Source organism: Balearica regulorum, chromosome 4 (genome assembly GCF_011004875.1).
Source record: "Balearica regulorum gibbericeps isolate bBalReg1 chromosome 4, bBalReg1.pri, whole genome shotgun sequence".
In the NCBI taxonomy this organism is placed as follows: domain Eukaryota; kingdom Metazoa; phylum Chordata; class Aves; order Gruiformes; family Gruidae; genus Balearica; species Balearica regulorum.
This window is the reverse complement of record NC_046187.1, coordinates 3,565,737-3,592,879: the sequence shown is the minus strand read 5'-3', so window position 1 is coordinate 3,592,879 and position 27,143 is coordinate 3,565,737. Positions and strand designations below refer to the sequence as shown.

Below are 27,143 nucleotides of genomic sequence, written 5' to 3'. Positions count from 1 at the left end.
AGGAGGAAGGGAATCAGATCTCTACAAAGACAGTAAGTGATGCTCCCTTGTAGGACGTGTTACAAGCTGCAAGACATAGTTGTACAGAAAGGGGGGGGGGAAATAATAGCTTATTTGGAGTATTAAAATGCACACAAGAAGTATGAGACAAGTTTATGTTAATTTAGAATTAGCACTGGCTCCTTTAGTAAATAATATAATTCTATAATCCTACCAAGTTAATACTAATATTATCAGACTTCAGCAGCAAAAGTTGATTGAATCAGATGCGTATTCTTAATATCTCTTAAATTTTCAGCAGACTGTGCAAATTCTGTAAAGAAAATAGGATTATGGGAGTGCGAACAGAGGTATATACCTAATGCTACAATTGTGTTCCTCTCAAAAATCTTCGTAACAGGTAAAAGCTCAGATATCTAAAGTTGCCCCACCTGAATCTGTATTACTATCTGAATTACTCAAAGTGTCCAAAATAAGAGGTAAAACCCCCAACAATTCTTTTATTAAGCAGAGGTTGTCAGCTCCTTTGGGAGTTTAACTGCTAATTTTACCCAGAAGGTTTTTATGACATCGTGATATCCAGCTATAGGAAATTATCTGTGGGAATTTGGGGTATTTGCAGACTAAATCTGCTTTCGGACTTGCACACTGGGCTGCACAGAATGCAAGCATTTGCATTTGATGTCTTAAGTCTTCGAAGGCTTTTCCCCCCTGCTCTGCGGTGTTCTTAACGTACTGATTATTTCTTGCCAAGAAAAGAGTGTAGGAAGGAACTATCGATGAAACTTGGTCCGAGAACCTCAGTAGGTGATGTTTAAGCTAATGTGCTGTATTTTGCAACTGCGGCAGACTTAACTACATACAGTCAGGAAATTCCACTTGTGGGCAATAATTTTCTTCTACTGCTGTAACCTGATGATGTTTAGTCTAGTACCCGTATCCTTAGCAACTTCGCGTGAGATAATAGAAGGATATGGATAGTTTCAGTCTGTGCTATTCGTGTAGCCTTCTCGTGCACGCTTATTCCACCAGTTTGGTGACGGTACTAAATAGCTCGTGGTTTGAGAACCGTTGTTCTCAAGACTGATGCTTGAGAAGGTTTCCAAAATAGGCCTCTGGGTTTGGCACGTGTAGGTTTGGTGGGGTTTGCGGTTGGGTTTTTTTTGGATTGAAATTGTTACATCCCATCTCTATGAGATGGGGCTCCGATAACCTTGTTACAGAGTAATCTGATTATTTTAAAAGCTGTCTCTTTCATACTGTTCCTTTTGCTTGAAATGTGCTTGTTTCCCTGTTCTGTGTTATGTAAATAGCGGAACAGAAGTTTTTGTAGCTATAATGTGAGAAAAATCCTCTTTTAAAGTGCATGCTTATTTGAACTGAATGTGCTTAAGGTTTTGGATGCGTTTCAATTCCGGCATACATTTTGACCGAAATAATTTCATGTACAGCATTTAAGCACCTGAAATGTGCAGTTAGTACCACTGCAAACTCTACACTTATACCAGAACCTTCTTAATTTGCTCTGGTTTTACTTTACAGTCTTATTCTTTGAACTCAAGTCTGCTGCCATGCTGCAAACATATCCTCAGCATGTGGTAATGTTTTCTGAAGGTCGCTTTTCTTTCATGGTAACGTTTACGTGTTCCTACCAGAAATCCACGCTGCTTTAATTTTAGTTCAGCTTTCTGAATTTCCATTTTAAAATGGAAAATCCTGTAAAAATAATATGCGGGGTGCCAGCCACGATCTCTTGGTGTACCAGGCCTGCCAGATAGAGGAGAAGAGGTTCTGAAGAAAAGGAAGCATTGGCTTGAATAATAGTCACCAACAAAGAAAAGTTCGTGTTTTTTTAAAGGATTAAAAATCTGGAGGGGGAAAAAAAGCTGGTTATCTTATCTGGAAAGTGCGATGTTCGTTTAACCTGGTTTTTGTTGGTGGTCTTTCCTCTTCAAGAGTTGAAAATATTGTCCTGGCATGCCGTTATGCCGTCATTCTAGCATAAGAGCTAAAGAAAAATGCATCGAGGAAAAAATCCTGCTGTTAATAGAGGATTCAGTATTGAATTATTAAAGGTTTATCATGAATGATCGCAAAATATAAAGCAGAATAAGACTTTGCAATGTAGTTACCTTTTAATTGTATATTGACAGCGATACCTTTACCTTATTAGTGTGGGAAGTTTCTTCAGATTTTCATGAGACCTTGTATGAAACAGCTCAATAAAATGGTCCGTCACTACTTCAGCCTGATTCTCATTAAATAAATTGATATTCTGTGGTGGATTGTTGAGTGACAAGCATTGCAAACGCACTTGAAGTTTTCCTTAATGACTAAGCTTTCTTGCCTAATATAAAAATGAAAGGCTGCGCAGGAGAGAGCGATGTTGTCAAACCTGTCAGCAAGTTCTCAGAGTTGGTTTGAGTGCTTGTAATGTTCTTCCTTTAATTGACTTGGAAATCTGCGAAGGTTGATTATAAAAGGGGAAAAGCAATTTAAAAAAAAAAAAAAATTAGCTTCATGGTTAACCGTGCAAAGGCCTAAATAATGAGTTAGGGTTTTATTGCCTGCTTATGGCATTTGGTTGAAACATAAACCTTTGTCAGCTTGGGTTTTTATCTTTTTTTTTTGGGTAGGACTAAATAACTTCACAAAGAATCTGCAGTCCTTTCAGAGTGTTTGGAGGTTGAACTAAAAAAAAAAAAAAAAACCAAAAAACACTTAAAAATCCTCTATTGATTTGTTCTGTTGTCATTACCTGAATATCACTGGTTTTCTTATTGACAACAAAGGGGAAAAAAAACAAACCACCCCACTAATAAAGAAGTGTAAAATGGAAAGTTTTAGTGTTTTGACAAATGGCAAAGGGCAGTCATTGTAGCAGTTTGACAACAGGTTGAAAATTAAAAAAGATTCAGCAACTGTAGTCTTCTTGAAATCTTAGGTCTTCCTCTGCCACAGAGGTGGTAGTTAGAAAGCTAAGGTGTACAACAGCAAGAACTTCTTTTAATGTCCTAATAATAATCCATGGCAAAAACCTGTAAAGCTTTGGGAGCACAGCAAGGAGGGGTCCGAGGGGAATCCATGATGAACTCTGCTTTATCGGATCTTTGCGTTACAATAAATACATCACCGGTGTCGTGACCAACACTTAGTACCGCGCCTGTGTTGTACTCTTGTGGTGGGCTGGGCTTGATGTGATGGTAATGGTGCACAGTTCCTCCGCAGAACTGCATTTTTCTGATTCGTTGTCTCAGCAGAATTAACTTGAAAGAATAATTTGTGAAACCGTTGGATTTATAGAATTGCGCAGTGCCAAGGACAGATGGGGAGGCAGTGCTATTAAAATGGCAGATGGCTGTCTTGTACCCTCTGCCAGAGAAATTACAATAGAAGACCAAGTATTTCCTTTAACTTTTGATTTCTGATGTTTCTTTTAGGAAAGAACATATTTTTCACTCTTTTTCATGAAATCAGGAATCAGATAATTGCTCTTGGGAAGACTGTAAAAATTTGCAGTATAGAGGGCTGATTTCAGAATTGTCTTTTGAAAAAATGAGCAAACGATTGAAATAACATCAGTAATTCGGCTTATATGTTTGTAACTCTGCATCCTGTGTCAAACCAAGCATAGGATTGAGGGTGATCCCTTCACCAGCTTCGGCTGAATCCAGGGACAGTTGAAATTGGTCAGGACACGTGGGTGAAATCCATACTGTAATGCTGACAGGTGACAGTCTGTAAAATTGCCGTTTCCGTTCCTTTCGAAAAACATCCCGGTAACTCAAACAACTACTCATGCGTTTTTCAGATTTGGAATGACGTTACACAGCAAGTGACCACGAGAAGCTTTCTTTTTATCAGGGATTTTTTCTGAGTCAGTCTCAGATTTTTCTAGTGTAAATCATGCTGCTCTGTTAGAGGACTAGTATTTTGTTGGGGTTTTTATTGTTGAGGTCATGTTGGTAGATTTGAAACGGGACATCAGATTTATTTTATGTAGTAATAAAATTAAAAGTAAGTGTCCCGAGTGACACTTTTCCACCGAAATCTGGTCTATATCCAGCCATTTTTAGACTAGAAAATTAGTATACTCTTTCTCCTTCTTGAACTGCACTTGGGTTTAGATTTTTGAGATATCTGCTACCGGGCTACTTGATTAACGATTTGCATAGAGTTTTCCAATGAGGGATTTGAATTTTGAAGTGAAGAAGCAACGCTAATATCTTCCCACCTCTAGAATGCTAGTAATATGGAAATCTTCTGTATTGTATGGGATACTCAGTAGTAGCTTGGAAAGAAGGCTTACTGCAAGAAAAAGATACGCACTGTCATTTTACCAAAGACTTTGGTGATAGTGCTTTTAGTATTAGTGAAATTTCATATTACATAATGTTAAAAATCAAATGGTAAGGTGGTGAAACTGTGTTATTTAGGAAGCTTTAGATCCTTGTTCACCACGGTAATTAATTCTATATCTTGACACCTGTGAATAATCTATGGTACTAAACGTACCTTAAGTCTGCTTGTGTTTACATGCTCTGCTAAATCATAATTTGAAACCCAGAATAGCGATCATCTTGGTTTGCTCAGTGATTGCATAGTTCTAACAAAAACAAATGTGTATTAGTAGCACAGGTGATTAAGAGTATGGGATAGATTTGGCAGATAACGCTAGTTGGTCATTTGATTCATTCGAAATGTGACATTTTATATATTTTTGTATATCTACACTACATGGAACAGTAACCAGGGTAATTTATGCTTGATGGATATTCCTTTGTTTACTATAAAAATCAAGAGGCAAAGAAAGCTAGTGCGATATTTATTAATGACAGGACTGAGCATGAGCATCTCTACTATCTTTTTTTTATAACAGTACTGAAAATCTTATTCGAATGTGGCCCTTACAAGGAAACCTGCCACATGGCTCTTTAGTTGAGACGAAGGACGAGACATGAGATTTCTGTCCTCGGATCTTAACGTAGGTTAGTTATATTTTTTTTCTCTTGCTGCTGATACGGCACGAACATGATGGTCCCTATAAGCTTCACTTATAAACACTGTTACATAAAATCCATGAAAAATTTGAAAGGGCTGAGGTGTGGTACAAATTGTCTTATTTTGGATTAGCAGCTCTGAGTTTTAGTGACACGCAGAAGGGAAATGTAGGCTTCCGGTTTAGTCGAAGGTGTTTGAAAACCAAGTGATTAAGACGTCTTTTTATCTTCAGAAATGAACTACTTCTGATGACCATATAATACTGCATTAACCTGTGATACTTCTTAGTCTTTATTTTCATATGCCCTAATAAAACATGCTTTAAATTGAGCCATTTTTATGCCATTAGTTGACTAGAAATAGCCTAGAGCAATATTCAACATTTTAAGAGGATGAAATGCTTTGATCAATATTAAAAACTCTGACAAACTAGGAGTAATTAATGTTGAAAATATTAAGGGTGTGTTTTTTCTTCGGGGGGGGGAAGGGCAATGGTGATGAAAGGAGAAAGGCTGTTTTGCTTTTTTTCCTAATTTTGTTCAGATTTGGCACACTGTATTTAAAATGACTGATCATCTGACCATAAAACATCTACAGCGTTCTTTAAACAATATTATTTCTGACAGAATTTTTCTTGAGACTCGGGGAATAATGTGCAGCTTAACTGCTGCAAAACACTCGTTCGAGAAATGAGCTGTGCTGCTGCCCGGGATGATGCATTCCTGTTTGCAGGGAGTTTTGTGAGTGACGCAATCACTGTGGGTGAAGAAGGTACGTGATGCAGGGGAGATTACCAAACTGAGCTCCTCTTAATGAAAGTCTGAAGTAGGATTCTTGCCGTGGTTCCTGGTTTTCAGATCTACTGCTGCAGAGGTGCCACATGTTCTCCGTGAAATACAGATCTTGTAATGCTTGTTCACCTTTCTCAGTGTCTTTGCGTGTTCTTGAAAGGGATTATCTCTGCCTGCTAAGCTCCTTAGTTGCTCTGCACGGCCCTTTTCCTTCACAGCTATTCCCTCAAGATATTTATAGGTACAGCGTTAACAACATATGCCGCCTTAGAGGGCTGAAATGGATATTTATATAGGCTTTCACAGGCTATTGGATGTCTTTAAATTTTGCAAGATGTTCGTATAGAGTCCTATGGAATGTTTGTTTCTTGTGGGCAATGGCCCTGCTAAGGTTTTTTCAGCCCTCTTCCTACAGTTCTACGTTCTACCTGAGACAGAGGTGGCTTGTGAACGTAAACAAAATGCAGCAGGAGAAAAGAGCAAATAGAGGGGGCGAGGATGGAACAAGAGCGTGTGTTTTTTACTTACGATGTTGGAAAGCTGTGAAAGCATATTAGATGTTTCACTTTCCTTATGACACTATGGAATCAACCTTCAAAGGATAGAAAGTGTCCTTGTGCTGCACAGAATTACTCACAAGAATACATTCATTCTAGGAGGCAGATTGTAATGTGGAAAGGATGTTTTTCTGCTATAGTTACCGAGTATATGTTAATACGTACCATCTCTTCACGAGAAACTCTTTGAAAAGGTGACTGTTTGCATTAAAATCAAATTGTGGTTTCTGGATGGACAATAGAAAGCACGTGTAAAAGAAGGACAATCTCTGAAAAGCAGAAATTATCCCTTCGGTTTTCATTGAGAAGTCTCTCATGGAGCTTAAAGTCATTTTCACATTAAATATTCAGGCTACTGCTCCTTCCCTACTTAAGTGTGCCTGTGAGCTATCATTAGTTACTGCACAGATGTACAAACCGTCTGAGGAAGTTCTTCAGCTATTATTTCTGTGCATAAACTGTTCTTAAAGAAATTGCTAAGCTGTTAATATTAGGTTATTTTAAAGAAGTCCCTCCTAGCTGCTCTTACCTTTCAGGCAAAACTAGGAAATACGTCTTGTCTTTCTGCCAAAAGCAAAAACATCATTGCTGTTTAACGTATTTTAAAAGCAGTAGTGTAAGAAAGGTGCTACCTCCTAAATAATTTCGGGATTTTTTAGGCTTTCTAGTGTGCAGTCTCTTGATGAAGCGTTTCACTGCTGCAGAAGCAGCCTTGGTCTCGGTTATTTCTCTTAAAATGAGAGAACATCACTGGAAAATAGAACAATTTCAAAGACTGACTAGTGAGTTTGAATAAAATAATTCTGTGTGTGTCATACTAGTAAATGAAGCTAGATACCTCTGGCTGAGTACCTTGCTAACCTCACAAATTTTGACGTGGGTAAGACAGAAAAGCTTATTTGGGGGTAATTAAGTGCAGTAGAATCACTTGCCGAACCAGTCGAGAGGTGAAGAGATTTGTAAAGTTTGGAAAATTTCAAAGCGCAATGAAATATGCTGAGTGAGCTCTTCTGATTTGGAAGAGGGGGGAAACAAAACCAAAAATGCAACAAAAAAATAATGGTTCCTCTAGAGGAAAACGGACAATTCAGAAACTTCCTCAAGAAACTTCGATATCTTTTGCCCAAGTTGTGAACAAAATCTTGCTGAACCGCGCATGATGGAAAGTGGATGGTTCTCATGTATTCTCGTGCGTTGTGGAGGAACTGAATATATTTCTGAAGAGGAACAGTCATTTTTTCTGTCCAGGCAGAAGGAGTTCTTGACTCCTTTTAAACTTGTAGGAGAAGCTGGTACATCTTTTGATTTTTGGATTAATGTTCTTTTGGACATTAAAGAAGAAATTTTACTTAACCTGAAGGAACTGAATAAGACTTCTGCCTAGTCTGTTCTTTATCCAAAACTAAGTGATTTTTTTAAAATTATTTTTCCCCACCCTCCCCTGGAGAGGTTATGCTTATAGTCATAAAGAAACACCAGCCAAATATAAAACAACCTTACAAAGCAGAGCAGAGGAGGGACACATTCTTCAATATTTACGTTGAAATGAATGCAAATATTTTTAAATGTTCAGTATGAGTATTGCACTGTGCTATTCTGATATCTAGTGACTGAAAATTGCCAGTATATTTGCTATAGCTGAATGATTGATTTAGCTTTATAGGCTCTTTTCTACAGGTTATCTACCAGAGGCCTTTTTTCATAATTGGAATAAATGAAATTTACACCTTTACATTTTTTAGGTATTTTTATCCTACTACAACCGCACACATTCAGTACTAGCAACTGTTCAGGTTGAATGGCAGGATGATACGATTATTTAAGAAGTAAATGAATAAAAAGTCCCTCCAGCTCCCCAAAACCTTGGTCAAACGCGGGCAAAATTATCCAGATATTCATGAGAGTTCATAATTTAAAAAGCAATAATTATTGCTTAGAGGCGGGTTGATTTTCGTTGGGTGTTTTTCCCCTCTGGCTATGACCATAATGTGATTTTCAATAAAGCGACCTTAACGAGTCTGCCAGCCTTGAAGAAAATGCTTCTCAACTGTTTGCTCTGCTGGCTGTTTACTGCTGTGCTAATCTCTAGAGTCATCTGAAGAGCCAAAGAATTTTAACACTGGGTGAAGGTGAGTTAGACAAGCTTTTCTGAGCAAAGGTTAACTTGCTCTTTAAGTGACTTTTTCTTGGCGGCTCCTGGAAGGATTTTTGAGCATGAAAGTCCTCCACGTTTCAACCTGGTCTGAATTCTTGGGTGGCATCCCAGTCCTTTTGATGCTTGAGTTGTCTTCATTGAGTCCAGATTTGAAATACCTGCTTTTGACAGTATTTTTCTCCTGGTGTTTATCCTTTGGATCATCACTTTTTTCTTTCGCTGTTGGGTTTATCTACTCTGTAGTAGTAGCATGGCCAGTCCTTTCAGGTTCTTCTGCTGCACAGTGTTTGTTTTTCTTCAGCTGTTGACTTCAACTTCCTTTTAAGACTTTTGCAATAAAACTTTTCTGTATATCATTCAATAGAAGATGACAGTAAGACACCCTTCCTCCTTTCTGTGGTTTAGATGACTGTGTCTCCCTCTCTCTTTCCTGGTCTCCCAGATGAGACCCGTCTACTTTAACGGGATATCAGAAGGGTTTTGAAAGCTTGTGGAGTGTCACTCTGGTGTGCTGAAGCCTTAGTTGACAAATTAGATAGTAGATGGAAAGTTTTAAGATGCATGGATGTGCAATGTTTAATTGCCATCAGAATACACGTTTTGATTTTATCTGTTAAAATTCAGATTTTTGTTTCATATTTTTAGAACCATTATAGAAGAAATAAAGGAGTAAAATCTCATTGTTAGTGATGAATGGGCAATTTTGTTCAGTCTGGAATCTGTTCTTCTGCATCCCATTAAACTTTTTGAACTGTCTAATTCAATCTATAAGCAGAAATATCGGCACATGACCCCTAACTGCAGATATGTTAACTTGAGATACGAGTGGGCAATTAGAAATGTATCTTTCAATGAAAGTGCTGTCTATTCAGTACCCGGCCCATTAAGCAAACTGTCAGACGATAGCCTGGAATTCTTTTTGCTGAGGGAAATTGGAAGTTAAAGTTCTTGAAGTAGTTTGATAGCAAAGAAAATAAAATTGGGGATAAGGAGGATGGAAGATGTGCATCTGAAAAAGGTGAGCGTGTTTAAATTTCACGTGTTTATTGAAGTGAAGGCTGAATTTAGAATCTTCTGTGAGAGATAGTTGATATTATCTCCCATTATTATACTCTGAACAAATACTTAAAGATGGGGGAAAACTTGTATGAATTTTGCACCAGTTTAACCACGGAGCAATGACTTTATGTTACTCCCTTACATGCTGCACTTGATTTGTAGCTTCGGTATCCTTCTCAACACTGAATCCTGTAGCCTTTTCAGGGTGTTTCATGACATTGGGAAACTTAGCTAAGCGACAGAGGTATAGTTATATCCCATGTAGTGCTGTAGTGGTTCAGAAATGGGAGTTGGAAGGGGTTGGAGGATATTAGTTTACCTGAAGAGCTACGTAGGATTTGGAGGAATGAGAAGTATTCAGGATGAGACTGTGTTGCCTGTATAACTTTGCAAGCTGTTTGTTCCCATTAGGTGCAGAAGCTCGATTTTGTTAAGCCTGTGTAGCTTAGGGGTTGGGTTTTTTTCTTAGTGGGATACCTAATTAAATTTTTTTTAAAAAAAGTAGTCTTAATGTGTTTTTTAAAACGTTGCACAAATTCAGCGTAATCTTTTATGCAAATCATGATGATGGGCTCTGTGGACTGGTGTGCGTTTACTGAGAAGTTGGTACAATGTGTTCCTATTAAAACAAATCAACCTTAGTTCCTGCTTTGCTTTCCTAAGCTATACTAATGTGTTTATATATAGCGATGGCTCTTCTCCACCTGTAGTTTAACAAAGTAAAAATAAAGCTCGTAAAGCCATCACTCATTGCTGGCGTTCATTACACATGCTAACGTAGAGCAGTCCCAGCTACGATGGCGTTGGGCAAAGTGATTCCTTCTACGCGTGCTCCGCTCTGGGTTTTGTACAGCGTGACATAGCGAATTCAGACAGACAGTTGCTCTTTCCGTTTGGATCTGTCGATGGATTCCTACAAGAGCTTAAATTGTCCTGGTGAGCCATGTTTCTTCTCCCCTGAAAAAACTAAAGTACAATTGCAGAGGGAAATCTCCATAAGGGTGTGGGTTTGGGGTCTGTTGTTGTTTCGTTTTCCCCGTGAGGGCTATCAGAGCTGTGTTTGGCAGTAGCAAGCAAAGCCTTGTGTGCAGAGCTTAAAGCTATTTGAGGGTTTGACCCATTGATCTTGCTTTCTGCTAAGTTAGGATGGACAATTAATTGGCTGTAGAAACCTGATAAACTTCCAGTTGCTTGACAACGTCAAAGCAAACAATAACTACCATGTGTTTTCTCTAAGCTTGTTTTGTATTTAAAATAGCTGCGAACACATCCAGTGGGGACACAAATAAAATGCTGTCCCGATCAACTACTTAGAGAATTAAATTAAATGAAATTTCGAGTACTCTTTTGTTTCATTTGATGATGTTATATTGTGTAAGCCTATTAATTTGGCTTTTGTACAGCTGTTTCACTCGCACCGGGACCAAAAGGTCAACTTGTGTTTCTTTGTGGTAGTCTGCTGTTTATGTACAGCAAACATCAGCTCAGATGTTAAAACACTGGCGCGATGCCAAAGGCACCCAAACGTCTCAGCTTTTACAAGTGTCCTGATGGGTTGAGAATGATGAAGAAAATGAGTTGTTTAATAATGTCTAGTTACATACATAATTTAGAGTAAATCAGCATTGTATAATCACACCATGGATCATTTAGCTTGAATTACAAGTATTAATTCTGTAAATAAGGAAAATACTGGTCAATGCAATGGGATTAGTGCGTTACAGACAACTCTCTCGCATGGGGGTTGCCCAATTAACTGGAAAATGTTACCTTTATTTTATTTAAATAAAGGAAAAAGAAGGACGGTAATTGTAAAAACTTAAGTATAGAGCCAGTGTGGCTGAGAGCTTACACAAGAATTGAAATTTATATACAGCAGTTGATTCCCTATAAGTTGAATGAATTTAAGAGGGCTTCCCAAAGGAACAGCAGATCTTGGGCCGTTTGCAGTTAGTACAGCTGGCATTAAACAGTCGGGTTCTGTTCAGCCTCTCTTACCGAGATGTTACTGCTAGATGCCAAACAAAACCTTTCTGCAGGTTTTTCTAAGGAATGAAATGGATGCGGGTCAGTCAGACAGTGGCTGCTTCAGACAAAGAATTGAAATGTGCGGTTAGAACAGCCATATCTTTTATGCAGGGAGAAAAGAGACCTTTTTATGACTCCTCGTAGCTTTTGACTGGAAAATTTCAGTAGGTTGAAGCTTGTCGGCCTGATTCTGGTCAAAATTGCCTGTTTCCACGTATTACTTTCCATGGCCCTTGTCTGCAGAGCGGTCCATTGCCAGCATTGCACAACATTTCGGTCTGTCGTGCTTTTGTTAGCAGAGAAGTTCATTTTTAAGCTCTAGTTGTTTGTCTTTTCAGTTCTGGATAGTGGTTCCCCCTCTCCCCCCATTTAGTAGTTCATTTTCATCTTCTGCCAGAGTCAAGTGATTTGAGTAATTTGATTAGTTAGATTTATAAAACAAATTTAAACAAGTCACATCAGCTGACTGTACCTTTCCACTAGTGTATTACTTTGTTGATAGGACATAATGCTGCATACCTTAAGTGAAATTCTGACTCCAAATTATAATTGGCTAGGTTTGTTGTTGTTGTGGCTTTTTTTACTGTCGGATTACCTTATTTTAACATAAACAAATAAGAAGTATGGTTTGTTCCAGTTGGACGTTGGCTTTACTACTTTTTAAATGAAAACAGACGTCACTAGGTTATTGTATTATTTTACAATCGGAATTGCCTAGGTAATTAGGTTTGGATTAAAGTACTTACTACAGGTCAGCTGTACATGATTTTTTTTTCAGTGTAATGCTTTAAAATTAATTTGTAGCACTTGAGATTTCTTTTTTAGTAATAACATTATACAGTATGGCATCAAATAAAGCAGTCTCATCTTCCATGCTAATGCTTCTAGGTATAAATGGAAGAGTTCACTATTCATAATTTATAGCTGATGGTTAGCCAGTTAGCTGTTTAATTTACCTCTCACCTCTCTGACGTCAAGGAAGTCCTTTTCTTGTGTGACATCCTCTGGAGCACAGGCTGATGTTGAACCAAAGTGTCTTTTAAAAAACGTGGGCCTTGGTAGCATCGGTTTCCTGTGCTTGATGTTATCCCTAGGTGCTGTACCAGGCTGCAAGGCTTCCTAGGAAACAGGCCATTGCTCTGCAGTGGCTTTGTAAATGCGTGTTAGTGAAAGATGTGAAGGGGAAATCCCTGCCAGTGTGGCTGGAGAAGCAATATGCACATACGTGTGTGTACAGCCACACGCGCTTTTCATTCGTTTTGTTGATGAAACTATAAATCTGCATAGTTTGGGGCATTTTTTTATATACCTCACTTGAAATATATGCAATTTAATTAGGAAGATCATCAGAATAGATAACTTAGATCACACTGCCTCTTGTAAGGGGACTTTTTAAAAAAAACCTATGAACTTCCAATATTTAGTAGTTGAATTACTTGACTTTCAAGATGTATCATCCCTGAGGCAATCCAGAAGGGGCTTTTTCCCCCTCTCTTCAGCTGAAGTCTAATAATTACTAAAAGAGATGCTATTACTTGAGTGAAATGACAGCATGCAAGGTGTGGTCAGCAATTTACAGGCTAAATAAGCTTATTTCATATTAGAACTGGAGACCTTCAGGGCACACCTGGTCATAAATTTGCTGGTGGTGGTGTTTGAGGTTTTTTTTGAGAAAATGCTTATTAGTTGAAAGTGTGACACAGGAGGTTTCTGGTTTAAAGACACCTGGTGTGTTGGGATTAGGGGGTGAGTCATGAGGTGGATTCAAAGGCAGTTGGGAGAAGGGGAGCTGAGGAGAATGGATCCCCTCCTTTTCCTTGCTGGTAAAAAGCTGAGTTCCTCTCAGGCGTGAAACTGAAACCAGTTGTGATTGCTGCAAACTACCTTCTCCTCCATAGTACGGGAAATGGGAACGGGGAATGGAAACCAAGAGGAAGATCTGCGCGAGGGCAATGGTGCCTAGAAGCTTGTGACACGAATAAAAAAACTTTGAGAAACGCTGTTTTACTCACTACGCGAGAACTTGGAAGTGCGACACACCTTTGCGGCATCCTTGGACAGGGAGATATTCCAGGAGCGCATGTACTTGAGAATTCAGCTGTTGTCGATGTCGCAGCGTGACAAATTTTGTTTGTTGTACGTTTACCGAAAGGAATCGGGCACATCATGTTGAAGTAATTCAACATCCTGATGGAGGAATGCCGTTGTGCATTTGGATTAGTCTATAAATAATGGTTGGTTGAATTTGATTGCTTACAGCTGATCATTAATCTCCACTAAGCACTATGATTCTTTTTTTTATGTCACCTGCCTTCTGACCTCACCAATCCTACCAAACTAGAAATGTTTTTAGTCACTCACTTTTTTGTTATTACAAAAAATATTTTCAAATATTCTATTTCTTTAAATAGAATCTGAAATGTAATAGGTTTTCATTTTAGGTCTGATTTCTCAAAATCATCCCAGTTGCCTCTCCCCTAATACCAAAACACATCCATTACTATCCATATGGATGCTTTTCCCCCATAATTAAATTCACTTTTTCAGAACGCTCAGTAGCGGAAGCAAGAATCCATAGGGATCTCAGTACCTTTGGCTACTATCTGTGGATAACACTGTCTATGTAACGGAGTCCTGAAATTGGGAGTGCATTTTTTCTTTAAAAAACACATTCTTAACTACCAGAAGTATCACCTGAAGCTCAGTAAAGTGAGGCTGAACTTTCAGGTGCCAATGCAACAGCTGTCAGTTGAGGCTTTTAAGTTAACAGATCAGCAGTGATGCTGGCAGTAGGAGAGTAAAACCATCTTCAGGAGAGGGACCGCATGTCCTCTCCTTTTTCCTTGTCAGTATGGCTGGATAAGAAGTTGTCTATCGATTGTGGCGCACTGCGGGGAGTTTACTCGGTACGGGTTGGGAGCATTAATTCTCAGGAAGGGAAGAATGGCCGGGTCAGGCAGCTGCGCGGTGAATATGTGGAATGAGGCAGACGCACATGATGTAGTTTCGTGGTAATACTTGATCAGCACTCGTGACCAAGCTTTGTGCATTGAGTCAGCTAGCCATGCAGTGATTTGTCCTGGAAGTGCTTCAGATCACTCTTGGGTGACCTAATGTGGTCGGCAGGATGAGAAACATTATTTCGTAAGGGTAGACGGCTATGATTGGTTATTTTTCAAATGGCGTACTCAAAGTGGGGATTTGAAAGAGGTTGAGTTTTAAACCGTGGCTGTTTAGAGCTTATCTCACCTTTTAGTATTGAAAAAGTAAAGAGAGGAACTATTTTTAGTAGTTCACCAGTTAGGTTGTCGAAAGGGAAATTTGGGGTTCATAACGCGCTCTGAGCACATTTGAAGTTGGGGAAAGTGATTAATATTAGTCCGTTTTGAATAAGGCATGTTAATCAAGAATTCTATTTCAAGGGGCGATAATATCTCTCTGCTGCTTTTTGTTCCTGTTTTTACTGCAGGGAACTATATTCAAAACTTATGGTCTGTGATTTGCTTATGTGCATCAGCAGGAAAAATAATGGCTTGATTCCGTATATTATAAGGAGTCAGTTGTATAGAGAATGTTGTTTGCAGGCAGATATATAAATGAAGACACAGTTTTGTTTGCTGAAGTTTTGTTGTTGGTGATGATACAACTTGATTTTTGAATTCTGGGATGAGATTGCATTTCAGAAAAACGTTAATTCTGCTCCAAAGACTGAATGGATGTAGAAGCCAAGGGAATGCAAGTTCTTTTGTTCCATTATTTTTTATAAAGCTCTTCTCGAAGCAGGATCAAAGCAAAAAAATGCACCGTAATATCTGTGTTGTTATGCTACTAGGTGGAATGCTATCCTGGTTGTACTTAACACAGATAATTACTGGCTGGAATGCCTTATTTCTGGCATTAAATCTTGGATTTATTAATTGGCGCTTTCAATTTTGATTAAGAGGTTAGACCCTAAAATCCAAATTCAGATTTATAAATCCGTGACTTTTTCTTCAGTGTTGAGATTGCACGTGTTTGTCAGCAATAGTCAGGTTTGAAAATCTCAAAGTTGTGTTTGCATTATTTGCGAGAGAGTCAAGAGATGCGTAGAGGAGTGCGCGAGTAGGCACTCCACCACTCTGAGCTTTCTGTAGAGATACAGTGCTGTTGTAACTACTTGCTGTCCTTCGCAGATCTCTACCTTGAGAAGAACTGTCTCTAAATGCTTATGCTTGCGACGGAAAGTTGAGCTTCGCAAGTTTTGAAGTTTACGTGTTCTTTTTACTCTCATGTTTATACAAGAAATATGAATTGTCTTTGAGTCCCTGTGTGCGTGAGCATCTCAGCACGTTGCCAGGAGTTACTGTGAAGGTATGGTGTGTCAGGGTGCCTAGATGAAGCCGCAAACTTCCACTTGTTCTGTGAACCTCCACTGACTGTAACGTACATTATAGGCTTTTCATAATGTATTTTTAACTACCTCACGGACTGAACTCTGTAGGGTGTTCAGATGAGAGAGAAAATGCTGAGGCAGTGGAGGGAAGCTGCCACTGAATGGTTCTTTTCATTGAGTATGGTGAAGAACATGGAGGAACCCCCAAATCAGTAAGGAAAAGAGCAGCCTCCCTTCTTCTTCTGCTTTTTCATCCTGAATTTTGGATGGGTAGACCTCATGTAATAAAACACTTGATTGGAAAAAACTTGATGTAGCGAAGGAAGATTTTGAGGCTTACTTAGAGATTTGGCAAGAGCAGAGTAGAAACTTCTAAGAGCAATTTGTCGTACAGCAGGGTGGAAGGAGCAGGAGAAAGGGAGCAAGAGGGGTGGCATAACCTGAGATAATGGCAACCGGTGCTATGTAGGGATCCTGAAACTGTGGTAAGATTTTTGTGCAGTTGGTGATAGTTTTGTCTTAAATCTTTCTCTTGTGACTTCAAAAATGGTGGGTGTTGGGTTTCAAAGATCGCTTGCAAACTAACTTGCCTGAAATACTGTCTTCTAGAGTAAAATGCATGAAGGGTCAGTTATTTTTGAAACGAGACTCAGGCATCATAGATATTTTGGAGCCTCCCTTGCCATAAATGATACTGGGTCTCTGGCCTGGCAACTCAAAAGCATACGTGTTTTCTGTATCAGCATGCTCAGCAAGGGCTGTGACCGTCGGTTTCCCTTGATTTTCTTTTTGTTTCATTGGTTTGATGCTGCAAGCTGAGAGTACTTATGAGTCCTACTGAAGTATTTCAGTGCTTCTGTTTCAGCTTTTTAGTGTATTAAAATGTTCCTACGGGTATATAGCTACTGAAAACACAAGCCTCATTAACACATTTTTGTTTTGCTTTTTGACAAAGCAGTTGCACATTTAAGTAATGTGCTACTCACAGCCAAGCTGCTAATTTTCATAATCTATCGAAGATACTAAGTGGATAAAAATAAATGTGTCTCTTAATCTTAAAAGATGAGTTGCTAAAACTGCACGTAGTGGGTGGCAGCTTCTTAAAACACTTTTAGCTTACACCTGAAGCTGTAAAATAGCTCTTTTCCGGAGCACTGTTTCTGAAATCAGGCTTATAAATCACTGGAGTTGGGAAATTCTGTGGCTTATTGCAGAATTCAGGCATTCATGAATGCTGCAGTCAGATGCTTTTAGTGTGGAAATTCCAATGTTAAGAGAGGTACAACCCTCTTTAAAATACATACCAAAAGTTGCTGCTTAGGGAAAAGCATTTATTTTATTGCAAAACAATGAAAAAAGTAGGGAAGAAATGTCACAGCATTACCAAATCTGCGTTGACACCAGGCTTGCTGGAAATGCCCTTGAATTAATGTATTTTTTTAAAGGACCACTTAGTGCCATAGGCAGTCATTTGTGTCACTGAAATAATTTAGCTTTGCAGTTGTTCTATTTTAAGTTTTTGCTTGAGTTTTATAGATTAACTTGCTTGAGAGAAGAGTCTTGCTTATTTAAATTCTTACTGGCCAGGCTTTTCTTTATGTGAGATTGTATGTTACTATGTACATCTACTATGCTGGAAAACCAGTGGTGTGAGGGCGGAGGGAAATGTTTGTGTGTTAGTCTATGCGCATGGCTGTCTGGGGTTTTTTTAAATATCCATAATATATATAATCTCAGGGTTTTCCCTTCAAATTCATTATGATTTAGATATTGTCTTCACGTTTGCCAATGATCTGAGTCAGAAGCTGTTGTAGGTCTTTACAAAATTAGAAGAGGTTGAGATATTTCACTGCATACTGTACATCGAAGGAGAGTGTGATAACGGTCTGTGTGTGTTGCTTTCTGCAGTTCCTTCTTAATGCTTCTCAAAAGCTGTTAGTCCAAAGTGATTTTAAAGAAATAAGCTGGATTTTATTCTCCATAATTACTTTGGCAATACCTGGGGAGGAAGCGCGTTCCCTGGTTACACTTACCTATCATCTTAGCACTGAGGCCTGACTCCAGAAGGGTTGTTCAGCACTATTAGCTGGCCCAAGAAGAAAACTAATTTTACTAAAGCTGGAAAATTTGCTGTACCAGATGGTCAAAACAGAGTTACGTTGTTCTTTTAGCCCAACTAAGTGGATTTGTGGAATTTGCTATCAGTGAACTCGAAGTTGTGGGATGGGTTTAGTGACAAGTTGTCAGCCTGGTGCTGGGTAACTGCAGAGTTCTCTCTTTCGCTGCAGGCAGTTGCGAGGATTTAAGCTCACGCAGTGAAAAATCAGTTTCACAGTGGATGCGGAATCTGTAATTCCTGAAAATACTCTCTTTTTAAGCCTGCTCTAGCTTGAGGTGCATAGGTGAAGTGGAAGCCATTCAGTGGTTACTACTTTAGCACTTCAGATAAGCACTTTTTAGATTTGTTCATATTCTCTGTGCTCTTAACACATCTGTGGTTTGCTTTTTGCCTTTTTTGCCTGCTTCTGACGTTCGAATTTGCACTTTGCCCTTGGTTACTCACTTTGTCTTTGCAAATTCCACATGTCTAGCTGCTTCATGCCTGTATCTCTGTGATGTTTTAAAACACACTTAAACAGGAGAGCATTTTCAAGGTGGGCTTTTATTTTGGGGGTTTTTACTGTAGTTAATCATTTTAAAGTACACATTACTAGATGTCTGTATCAGTTACTTTCCAAAAGTGTGGCATTCCATACTAAAAAAATAAATAAACAAGACTATAGACCGAAGGTTTTTTCCCAGGGAAATTCCACTATGGTGAAGGAAAGATGTTATAGCCAAATAGCTTATTCTGTCTCACTTGAGTAATTGCCTCTATGTAGCAAAAGCCTTTTTTTTTTTTTTCTTTTTTTCTTTTCCTCCTTGTGCCTGGGTGGAAAATGGCTTCGGTGGTAGTTTTTTGGGTTTGTTTTTGGGTTTTTGTATCTAGCTTGTTTTTCCTGTTATTGAAATGCAGATAATAGCTGTCACTTGTAGAAAAGGATGGGTTTGGTTTGGGTAGTTTGTGGGGGGTTTTTTTAACAATAAAGGAAATAGCTTGCCTTGCTAGTAGTAGAGGAGGAATAAAGAACTAACATATTTTGCAAAATGAAACATACTTTGAGCAGTTTTGTCAAAAGTAGGCATAAGGTCTTAACTGCTTAATTTTATATCTGTTATTTTCCTTCCTATCACCAGTATTTTCAGTGACATATATACAGGAACTAGATTTTGAAAAATCAGTGTCTAGAGAGTACTTTGCTAAAATATGCTTCTTTATTATAGTAATCTGAAAAAGTCCTTTAACTAGCAGGAAGCAAGTGCTGCTGTTAGTGTCTTTATGTAGCTTTCCTAGTGAACCTTGAAGCACTTTGTTCAGACAGATCTGAGTTTGTTTTGCCTCTGTATCCACAGCAGATTATATAGTACCTCTCATGAAACGGTGATTTTATTATTTTTTTTTTTCCCCCTGGGTGTAGGATTGTTTGCAAATGTAGAACAGAGATTTCTAAATGCACAAAAGTGGATGTAGGCCCAAAGCTCTGGGAATGGGATACAGAATTTATACAGAAGTGCTTTGCTTTTCATAAACCCCTTCCAGATTGAGAATTAAGAGGAAGATGCAAATCTTGCATCTGAAATATGTCACTTCACGTAAGAACTTTGCTACCTGTTTAGCTCACTGGTCGCTGGTAATATGATAATATTTTCACATTTTATCTTGAGAACCTGAGATCCAAATGAGAAATACCTTTCTCCTATTGAGACGGATGTTTTCCTGAACTTTTTCTACAGAAATTACACGTTAAGTTGATTGTGACTCCTTCCTGGTATAGGACATCAGACTCTTCGCACAGGTACAGAAAGCGAGTCAGTTGGTTGTACAATCTGCAACCAAAGTGCTTTGTGGTAGAACGTACAGGGGAGTTCACTGGTTTTGCACTGAAGTCCAACAGACCGATGCTTAACTCCTGCGTGCTTAAACCTGAATTGCCATGAAACCGCACAGTAAATTTTAGCGGTCGTTTCACCAGACTTTGTGCTCTTATTCTATATGGACTGTGATTTTCTTGGCCTGCAGTGATTAATGGAGAGTGACAGAAAATGGAACAGTATCTCTGAAAGCCTGGCAAAAGTATTTCTGCTGGTTTTGCATGGCCATTGCAACAGTGAAGTCTTAGTGTTTCTGTTAATACAGTGACAATACCTAAATATTTTTGCATGCTGGCATAGTTTCTCTCACAGCTCTGTTGAAGTGACCACGCCGTGACCATTTCGAGGCTAGCTTGACTGGGAACAGACTGGAGTAGGACTGAGGGCAACTGTGCCCAAAACCTTGAATGAAATACAGCAGCGGCTAATATTTAGAATTCAGTTAATAGCGTAATTTGGACATCACAGCCCGTGAGAAGCGTTAATGCTCCAGAATGAGACACTTGCTAGTAATAAAGAGTGAATGTCCCACCTCTGGATTTTTAAAGGTCTGAAGAATGGCGTTTACAGTCTAGCAGAAAAGTCACTACTTGCCCTCTCCAGTTGGTATCTTCTTGGTAGCCTTTAGCACTGGCAGTATATACACCAGCGTACTCTCAGCCTGTATCTCAGACGTGAGAGTCAGTAACAGTGTCCGTGTGCCTGCAGTCCACAGAACTTGTTATGTCAGTGCTAGAAAAAGCTTTCCCTGTCTTTAAGTGATTTAGCTAGCTCTCTCAAGCTGTACATTTCAGTAGAAAAGCCATAGCAGGTAGTATGCATCTCTCCTCAGCCTAGAGTGTTTCTAAGTTACTTGAAAAAGTGACTGAAGGTGGGTGCTTCAGCCAGCTTGCTGAACCTCCAGCTGCCGCTCGCCTGCGTAAGGACGGGGAGCGTAACCGTGGGCATGGAGCAGAAGGTGTAACCACCTACTCATGTCCCTTCCCGGTTTAGGTATGCACAACCTCCCCGTGCCTTTGGGTTTTGGGTTCTTGTGGTTTTAGTGTGAACAGCGAAAGTTCTTGCATTGGGATTTTAATGACCTTTTTAGTTAATTCTCTGATAGCACAGAACATTAATTTGAAATAGCAGAACACTAAAGGCAAGACTGTCTCGGTGAGCGCATGGCCTTGTAAAAGAAACCTCTATTAATTTGTGATATAAAGGGTGGGTTTTTTTCTTCTTTTAAATCTTTTGTACTTTGATTATGTTACAGATAAAAAGATTGGGTTAGTTTTTTATTCTCAATAGGATTGTTGGTTTTACTTTAGTGTATTTCTGCTGATGGTGACTGGATTTTTTTCTCTTCAAAGGCCAAGACAATAATATCAATTATTTTCATCTCTCTCCTTAGTGGTTAGTGCATGCTGGAGAAACTGCATGCACAAATCTGAATCCTCAAAGTACTGTACTTTTAAGTGTAACTTCATATTAGCAGCCATCTGACGGTCTTACGTGACGTTGGCTTTGGTTGTATCCACAAGGTTGCATGAAGGGACAAACCCAAGGAATCTTTTCTGCAAGAGAAGAATCTTCATGGTGACTCCTTTGGGCTCAGTAGTGTGCTGTCTTATTTCTGTCTGCCCAATAGTTGTACGAGTCACCAGATCTTCGCTGGTATCTTTGCAGTACATTTTAAGAACAGAAGTAGCAATTGAGGAAATTCTCAAGAGAATTAAAGCAGAAATAAAACTAATAAAGATAAATGAACTAACCATTGCTTCAAAGCATCCAATTAAAAATAAAAGGCAACAGAAGGGTTTTTACAAACCCTGTGGGAGGAAAAAGTGAAGGCAAGCCACATTCAATAAATCTTTGAGGCTAGCCTATAATATATGGAAACAGTTTACTTTGTGCATATGTGTTTCTCTTACACTGTACTACTGCTGCTTCAATTGATTCTTTTTGGAAAAAAAAAAAAAAGGCAAAAAGCAGCAGCTTGATTTCTGGCTGCCTGTAACAGGGTCCCTTGAGGAGAGAGGCAACAAAATAGATGGGGTTTTGGTATCTCTTTCAGTATTATGTGTATGTGCTACCTCTCGAGCCAGTTTGTGGTGCTGAACAGTCTTTTGGCAGCAGACACAGATATTGATATTGTTATGGTAAAAGCCAGATTGTGGGATGTTTGAGTGAATTTTAATTAGATGGGAAACAACTACAGGAGCCAAGTTTTTGTAGCATGACTCATAATTTGCGTGCCGTGGACTAGTTCCATCAGTGAGAGTTCTCCGAGAATAATGACTACAGTGACCGGCCCTCTGCCAAGGAAGGGTGCGAGTATCTGGCTTGGTATGTTTACCGAGGTGCCGATTAGCTCTTCTCTGAGTAGGAGCTCCTCTAAATTCTTAATTTAAAAATAATAAAAATTAAAAAATTACTTTGGGAACAGTGTTCGTCTTCATTCAGGACTAAACTCAGGAATGTGCACATATCGTGGACGCTGTTGTGGAGGAGATAATTACGCTACTAATATTTCCAGTGGTAATCAGGATTCTGGCGCTTTATTGTACCTCCAAGCCACAGTCGGATTTTTAGTATTTACTTTGCACAGGTTTCACTTGCAGTATTGTACGTGTGGGAGCTGGGTGGATGAAGACCAGAGACAACTGTGTCCATACACGATGCATAATAACCTTGCACGCAGTTCAGCAGTAATACAGTGTATGAATCAGACTTCAAGAATGTCAAAGTTAGGCAATTCAGAGTAATGTTTTCCATGGCACTATCGCTCAATTCTGCTGCGTAGCATAAGGGAGTTTGTCGTACTCGTTATGCAGAAGTGAAAGGGTGGTGCAAGGAAGCTATTTAGGACTCGCTAATTGTGAAAGCCGCTTTAGCCCTAGCGTGCTTTAAAGACAGACAGCTAACTTAAAGGGTATCCGGGCTAGACTGATGCTGCACAGCATGCTAATGCTTCCTCCATATAATGCTTTCTCGTCATCGATACATTTATTTAAGTGAACGTTTGGAGCAAAGATGGAAACAGAGACCTCCCTTTTTCTCTCTCTCCTTCATGTTGCCTGAGGAGCAAAAAGGGGGCAGATTCCAGAGGAAAATATCTGGTCAGCTGTATTTGTGGAAGATATTGTTGCATGTTGTATTCAGTAGGTGCAGCAGTAAGTGTCAGAAATCAACATCTGTCTACACCATAGTGTGGGGAATTAATGTTTTTTCTGCTATCAGCCTCATCCTAGTCTCCTTGACAGCCGGATTCTTGTCATTATGGGCATCCTGTGTTGCTAACAGATAGCTTTATTTCACATGTGGTTACCTAAGCAATCAGAAGATGGTATGATGTGTAAAGGTGTGGAGTGGTTACAATTAATTTCGAAATCTCAGAGCAGGAAGTTGATGGCAGATTACTCAGGGTGGTGTTAATAAAATAAAAATTACCTAAGCAGGAAACTTCTTTGCATTCTTAACATGGGAAACATCTACTAGGTTGCACAAGTGGAATCTTGATGTACCAGGAGGTGAGAGGGCTTTAGGAATGCATGTGCTCTATTAGTTCCTGCGGTGCCGTTAAATGGGTAGTTGTCTTTTGAAATGGGTATTGAAGAGCTTGGTTTAATGTTAATCCAGACTTTGGAACCCTCTCTGACAAATGTCTACAACTGTTCACTCAAGGGATGAGGGTCGTGATCTCCATTTGAAGACACTGAAACTAAATGTTCCTGACAATCAGCTGATGTGGGATACCCGGCATCTAGGCTTTCTGCACACTGAGGACTCACAGAATCACAGAGTGGCTGGGGTTGGGAGGTATCTCTGGAGATCATGTGGTCTAACGCCCTTTCTCAGGCAGGGCCACCTAGCGCAGGCTGCCCCAGGCCACATTCAGATGGGTTTTGAATAACTCCAAGGATAGAAACTCCACAACCTCTCTGGACAAACTGTGCTCAGTCACCCTCACAGTAAAAAAGTGTTTTCTGTTGCTCAGAGGGAACCTCCTGTGTTTCAGTTTGTGCCCATCGCCTGTCACTAGGCACCAAGGAAAAGAGCCTGGCTCCATCTTAGTTTCACCTTCCTTCAGCTGTTTCACACATTGAGAAATCATTCCTGAGCTGCTGCTGCTGCTTGTCTAGCTTAAACAGTCCCAGCTCTCTCAGCCTATCATAGAATCTTTTAGGTTGGAAAAAACCCCTTAAGATCATCCAGTCCAACCATTAACCCAACACGGCCAAGTCTACCACTCAACCATGTCCCCAAGCACCACATCTACATGTCTTTTAAATCCCTCCGGGGATGGTGACTCAACCACTTCCCTGGGCAGCCTGTTCCAGTGATTGACAACGCTTTCGGTGAAGAAATTTTTCCTACTATCCAATCTAAGCCTCTGTTGGCACAACTTGAGGCCATTTCCTCTTGTCCTGTCACTTGTTACTTGGGAGAAAAGACCAACACCCACCTGCCTACAACCTCCTTTCAGGTAGTTGTAGAGATCAATCAGGTCTCCCCTCAGCCTCCTTTTTTCTAGGCTAAACAACCTAAGTTGCTCCTCCTCAGACTTGTGCTCCAGACCCTTCACCATTTTGTTGCTCTTCTTTGGATATGCTCCAGCACCTCATTGTCCTTGTAGTGAGGGGCCCAAAACTGAACACAGCACTCGAGGTGCGGCCTCACCAGAGCCGAGTACAGGGGAATGATCACTGCCCTGGTCCTGCTGGCCACGCTATTCCTGATACAAGCTAGAATGCTGTTGGCCTTCTTGGCCACCCAGGCACACTGCTGGCTCATATTGAGGTGGCTGTTGATCAACACCCCCGGGTCCTTTTCGGCCGGGCAGCTTTCCAGCTACTCTTCCCCAAGCCTGTACCATTGCATGGGGTTGTTGTCACCCAAGTGCAGGACCCAGCACTGAGCCTTGGTGAACCTCCTACAGTTGGCCTCGGCTGATCGATCCATCCTGTCTGGACCCCTCTGCAGAGGCTTTCTACCCTTAAGCAGATCAACACTCCTGCTCAACTTGGTGTCGCCTGCAAGGTTACTGAGGGTGCCCTCAATCCCCTCGTCCAGATCATTGATGAAGATATTAAACAGAACTGGCCCCAGTACTGAGCCCAGGGGAACAGTGCTTGTGACCAGCTGCCAGCTAGATTTAACTCTATTTACTGCAACTCTTTGGGACCAGCCATCCAGCCAGTTTTTTTTACCCAGCGAAGTGTACACCCATCTGAGTCACAAACAGCCAGTTTGTCCAGGAGTATGCCGTGGGAAACAGTGTCAAAGGCTTTCCTAAAGTCCAGGTAGACAACATCCACAGCCTTTCCCTCATCTGCTAAGGGTCACCTTGTCATAGGAGGAGATCAGGTTGGTCAAGCAAGACCTGCCTTTCATAAACCTATGCTGACTGGGTTCCTGTACGTGCTGTATGATGACGCTCAAGCTGATCTGCTCCATAACCTTGCCCGGCACAGAAGTCAGACTGACAGGCCTGTAGTTCCCCAGTTCCTCCTTTGACCATTCTGGTAGCTGGGCATCGCTTTCCTCATAGAAGAGATGATCCAGTCCATCTTGGTGTCCCTTCACTGGACCCTTGTTAGAAGCTCCTTAGCTCTCTTATACTGAGGAGCCCACAACTGGACACAGCACTCCACATGTGGCCACACCAGTGCGGAATAGAGGGGAAGGAGTCTGTTAATGAACTATTCTGAAGAGTTTATTTTATAAGCTACCTTCCTGTCACAGACTTATTCTCTCAAAGGCCGTAGGCAGCTGAAAAAGTACTGCCATGCGTTTTTCTGCCCTTGAAATTGGAATATGTCCAGGTGTGAGACAGGTGGTGGAAGGCACTAAAATGCAGATTCAGTTTTGAAACTGATGAGCTGCATTGGGAAGAAGCAGAAATTGCTGAGATTTGCTGTCGTGCATTATCAATGCTTTCTGTGTCAGTTCTCATGGACGTTTTAGAAGCAAAGCGAGAGTGCTGTGGTTCTTTTTCTATGCCGAACTACAAAGCCTTTCCATCTCGCGAGCTGTTCAGTACGCATACTGCCTGTGAGCTCTTGGAATTAGCTGAAAGGGCTCTGGGCAAATACAGTATATGAGTCATGAATTTCTGTTTTATACATTTGGTATAACAGTGGTACTATTTCCCTAGCGCTTTGCCAGCAATTTAATTAGAACTGGCAGTTTTAATTAAATAACACAAGTGGAGGCTGGGTCATTTCCTTCCTCCGGTTCTCTTACCTCAGTTTCAGAAGAAAAGGGGTTTTTCTATAGTAGCAGAAAAGCGTATATGTTAAGTAGAATATTTAGCTGTACCGTGGAAACCACATTAAATTTGATTGTTTAATAATAGTGGTATATAACATTCATAATTTAGAAGTATTTCCACTACATAACTTTTTCAGGGGGGATTGTGGGTGTTTGCCTTCTATTGCTAGAGCATTGTGCAGTGATTTTTCAGAGACATTTGCATCAGTGATGGGGGTTTGGCAGTAGACTACCTCAAACATATATCTCTAATCAGAGTAATAAAATTCCTGACTTAGTGACAGTATGGGTAGTTCAAACAAATCATATTGCTTTAAATATATTCTTATATACTTATTTTCTGTAAATCATCAGGCTAATTAAATAATTTTCCAATTGTATTGATTACTTTCCTGTTCTTTTCTAATACGAAATACTGTGCAATGATTACCATTCAAAGTATTTCAATTTTACCCTTTCAGACAGCTAATATCCATGATACTCTGGTTTTACCTTTTCAGATAGATAGCTAACGTTAGTCACTGTGCCAGCATTTGGACTCTCTGGAAAATTAGAATATCTTCCCTGGGGTCTTTATTTAGAGAAACAAGGGATAAACATTCATTATCTAGAATGGCCTATTGACTGGGTTTGGTTTATCCCTGAAAGCTGCCCGTGGTTTTAAAAGATCGATCATATCTTTAATGCTGAAGTTGTACCAGGGATGAACCTGACACCGTGAGAAACCAAAATGGGTCAGGTGTCTTTTTTACATGATAGGGTTATTGGGTTTTCCTCCTTGTGACAGCTTTTCCTCGCAGTTCTGTTTCTCTTTCGTGCTCCATGAAGTCTAAGATCTTTTTATTTTCTTGAGGCAGGGAATGATTTACTTACCCTGTTTGTTTTGCCAACGGATAGATAACCCAGTTCTATAAAGAAGCTCAGTAGCGAGGGAAAAGAAGGGCAGCTTGGGA

At 39.9% G+C, this 27,143-nt stretch overlaps 1 protein-coding gene across 24 annotated transcripts in view; it reads left to right on the top strand.

The window, feature by feature from the left end:
- CAMK2D (calcium/calmodulin dependent protein kinase II delta) overlaps positions 1-27,143 on the top strand; it is a 151,654-nt gene that overhangs the window by 15,176 nt on the left and 109,335 nt on the right. The window lies entirely within an intron of this gene.